The sequence below is a fragment of the Hyaena hyaena genome, unplaced genomic scaffold, assembly GCF_003009895.1.
Source record: "Hyaena hyaena isolate Hyena2069 unplaced genomic scaffold, ASM300989v1 scaffold_129, whole genome shotgun sequence".
Classification (NCBI taxonomy): Eukaryota; Metazoa; Chordata; class Mammalia; order Carnivora; family Hyaenidae; genus Hyaena; species Hyaena hyaena.
In genome coordinates, this window is record NW_024080763.1 from 1,520,882 (window position 1) to 1,525,275 (window position 4,394).

The following is a 4,394-nucleotide window of genomic DNA, read 5'->3' on the forward strand; positions in this document are numbered from 1 at the left end:
AAACTGCTCTATATTTCGTTTCTGATTAAGTGCTAGCAAACTTCCAGAATACAACAGAGAACATGATCTCCGCATGGAACATGGTTATAATTCCTGTACCCTACACATGATCCCCCAACCGTCTCCTTCCTCACTGTCAGTACGAATCCTTAGAGACTCAGTTTCGGCAGCGAGCAGCTGGTGGGGAGGCAAGGGGAAAGCAAGTGCAAAACCCCATAGTTGTCCTGAAAACACAAGGATCTGGTTAGCTTTTCAGTAACAGTAAATCCACGGCTCGCCCTACGGCTGGCATCAGATGGAACCTCCGTCTGGAGCAATAAGCAAACAAGCAAGGAAATGATGGGACGTCGGTAGAGGCCGAATATGTCAGCTACTCTGAGTGCGAAAAGAGGCTGGGGCAGCCCGTCCACAGAGCAGGAGCCGTGCTCCTCGATGGTGCTCCCCCACCCCAGGCCTTCAGCAACTCTGTGCCTTTCCTCTCTACCATCGGCAGCTCCTGCTCCTCTTTCATAATCCCCGAAACATCCTCTTTATTTAGTTTACTTATAAAGACAGTTGTTGGACTTCAAATTTTTCTTCCGGCATTTACCGCCAGGGTGAACACATGTATTTTGTGGAAATAAGTGCCTGTCATTCGCCCTGGCTCATCTCTCGGGGGGTGAGGGGTATGAGAGGTTGGCAAAGCTCTTAACACGCTGACTCTCCCTTGGTGTTTTGATTTTTTTTTAATGTTTATTTTTGAGGGAATGCGAAAGACAGAGTGTGAGCAGGGAAGGAACAGAGAGAGAGGGAGACACAGAATCCAAAGCAGGTTCCAGGCTCTGAGCTGTCGGCACAGAGCCCAACATGGGACTCGAACCCATGAGCCGCGAGTTCATGACCCAAGCTGAAGTCGGAGGCGTAACTGACTGAGCCGCCCAGGCGCCCCTCTCCTGTCATGGTTTTTGGCCAGCAGCCCGGGATACTGGGATGGTCCACACCTGGGCTCTGGGGTCGCCCACTTAGCACCAGCTTGTGATATTGAGCCACATCTTTTGTCAGGCAGCCTGTCTTTATTCCCATCTGTAAAATGGGAACAATAATATGCCCACCTTGCAGCCCCATTGGTGAAGTCTCAATGAGGGATGTGTGTCACCCTGACCTTAGAGGCATGGTGGAGAAGGGGCTAAACATGGGACAGAGCATCACAGAAGTTGCAGCAGCCCTTCCTCAAGCCCAGACCCCACCTCCAACTCCCTCTCCTCCCAGGGCCAAGCGGCCCCTTCTCTCTTGGCCTCTTTTATAAAATAAGTGGGTTAGAGAAGGTCATGAATATGTTCCTCGTTCAGATGTAAAATCTATTAACTCCTGAAATGACTGACGCATTGTCCTTTGTTTTGTTTTGTTTTTTTAATTTTTTTTAATGTTTATTCACTTTCATGAGAGAGACAGAACAGGAGCCGGAGCCGGGCAGAGAGAGGGAGACCCAGAATCTAAAACAGGTTCCAGGCTCTGAGTTGCCAGCACAGAGCCCAATAAGGGGCTTGAACCCACGAACTGTGAGATCATGACCTGAGCCAAAGTCGGACTCTTAACCGACGGACGCTTAACTGTGCTGATAGCTCAGAGCCTGGAGCCTGCTTCGGATTCTGTGTCTCCCTCTCTCTCTGCCCCTCTCTTGCTTGCTCTCTGTCTCTCTCTCTCTCTCAAAAATAAATAAACAAACATGGGGCGCCTGGGTGGCTTAGTTGGTTAAGCGTCCGACTTTCGCTTAGGTCATGATCTCGCGGTTCGTGGGTTCGAGCCCCATGTCGGGCTCTGTGCTGACTGCCAGCTCAGAGCCTGGAGCCTGTTTCAGAGTCTGTGACTCCCTCTCTCTCTGACCCTCCCCTGCTCACGCTGTCTCTCTCTCTCCTAGAAATAAATTTAAAAAAAAAAAAAAAAATTAAAAATTAAAAAAAAAAAAAACGAAGAAAAAAGATGTGTGTTTTTTCCACATTTAACGTCTTTGAATTCAGGATGCATCTCACAATGGACTCAGCTTTCTGTCTTCACCCCATGCGTAGGGTTCAGTGGTGTCCCCCCGAAATTCATGTCTCTCTGGAGCCTCGGAATGTGACCTGATTTGGAAACCAGGCCTTGGGAGATGCAATCAGTTATGATGAGGTCATACTGTGTTGGGGGGGCCCTTAGACCAACATGACCGGTGTCCTTAAAGGAGAGAGGACACACAGAGTTACAGAGGAGACGTGGGGAAGAAGTCCATGAGACAGTGGAGGCAGAGATGGAAGAGGCGTGTGTGTCTACCAGCCAATGAATGCCAAACCTTGCCAGCAACCAACAAAATGTAGGAAGAGAGAAGGATCCTCCCCTAGATTCTTCAGAGGAAGCATGATTTTTTACTTTTGGCCCCCAGACCTGTGAGAGAACACATTTCTGTTGTCTTAACCCAGTCAGTTTGTGGTAATTTGTTACAAAAGCCTTAGGAAGCTAATACGCCCAGCAAAGCGTGTACACTCCTGTGCGTACACACACACACACATACAATATGCACATGGGTTGCATTGGTTTTCATTTCTTTTTTCTAGCTCAGAAGGGAAGGACGAAAAGAATTACCATCTTCTGAGCTGCTAGGCTCACGCTGCGCTGATGCGTCTTGTAGAGGCCAGAATTCCTACAACCTCTGCCATCAGTAGCCATTTCCAGATGGGGATCTGACCCCAGGAGGCTAAGCCAGGCTGGACAGTTAGATCCTGGCAATTGAGGAAGTTGTGTATTTTGAAATGAAAGGAACATACCAGGTAGCCACGACGTCCGTCCTTTGCTCAGTACGGGAGAAACAGTGTGACAGAAAGTTTTCTTAAGCTCAGTTTGTGGAGTGTTCTGAACTTGCCTTTCAAGAATAAACCGTTGCCTTCTCCATCTGCCCCAGATGGAGCAAAACAATGAGAATAAACCATCCTGGGAGCTTAGCTTCAAGTGGAATTCTGGGAGAATGTCAAGAGGCCAGCGCCCCTGGGGCTTTCTTCCTGACAAGTCCCTGGAGCCCCATGTCCTCCTGAACTTGACCTTTCTCCACTCAGTCAGGATCCCGCTCTCCAGGGCTGCCCTGGTGGTCTAAGGGCTATTTGCATGTGGCTCCTTTTCAGGGAAGAAAGGAAGAAAGGACAGCCTAGAAAGAGAGGAAGGGAGGGCTGAGCACAGGGTCTAGAAGGTTCTGTCACTCTACTCCACAGGAAACAGAGCAGATTGTTGTCACTACAGAGGGGTCTTTCCCAAGTCCTTACACCAGATGCAACAGGCCCCTCCCATGGCCTCATACGTGATAAATACACACACATACCCTAAGGTCATACCTTAAAGAGCACGCGGTGTTTGTACACTTGGGATCCTACACTTGATGCTGGCACAGCACAGGTCGTAACTGGAAACACGCTCCCCCAGGACACTCCTGTCAGCCCTCTGGGAAAGGCTTTTCCACGACTCCTGGCTTCTGTCCTGGAACAGAAGGTGGCTGACTCCAATCACCTTGGAGATTTGTGGTTGCGCCTTACCAACGTTGGCGACAGATACGACTTCCAGGAGCAGAAGGGAGCTGGCCAGGGGAAAAGATGGAGAAAGATCAGAGAAAGACGGATCAGTCAATTTGTCAAATCGTCAAATAGCATAACCACGACAGAGTCTCCCAGAGAGAAGCATCATCAGTCCTGTGTGCCTGGGTTTTTTTTCCCCCTTTCCTTCATGTCCTAATTCAGGACCGGAAGGTTGTCACAGAGTAATACGGTCTTCACTGCAGTTGCCCACAGAGGCCAAGGAACACCGGGCAATACTATACAATTCATGTTATTCGTAACTGTGTCCACAAGTACGTCTCCATGTAACCCTGTGAAGCACAAATGCAAGTTATTTACATTACCCTAGGGATCTAGACGTTGCTCTAAGAGATGGGGAAAATTGCAATACAAAAGAGAGCAGTTTATAGAGTAAAATTAAACATGCTGTAATATTTTCTGCAGCATGGATAATTTGTCACAAGAAATGCCATCCAACTTTGATTCTGATCTAGGAAATCCGTGGCTCATCTCTCTCTCTCTCTCTCTTTTTTTTTTTAATGTTTATTTATTCTTGAGAGAGAGAGACAGAGTGTGAGCAGGGGAGGAGCAGAGAGGGGCAGAGGGAGACACAGAATCCAAAGCAGGCTCCAGGCTCTGAGCTGTCAATGCAGAGCCCAACACGGGGCACGAACTCACAAACTATGAGATCATGACCTGAGCCGAAGTCAGATACTTAACCTACTGAGCCACCCAGGCGGCCCTCCACTGTGCATGTCTGAATCTAAATATTTCTTTAATAATTTTACTGACAATTTCAGTTGCTATTGCTTCAACATAGTGGAGTTTCTCCAAATTGAAATT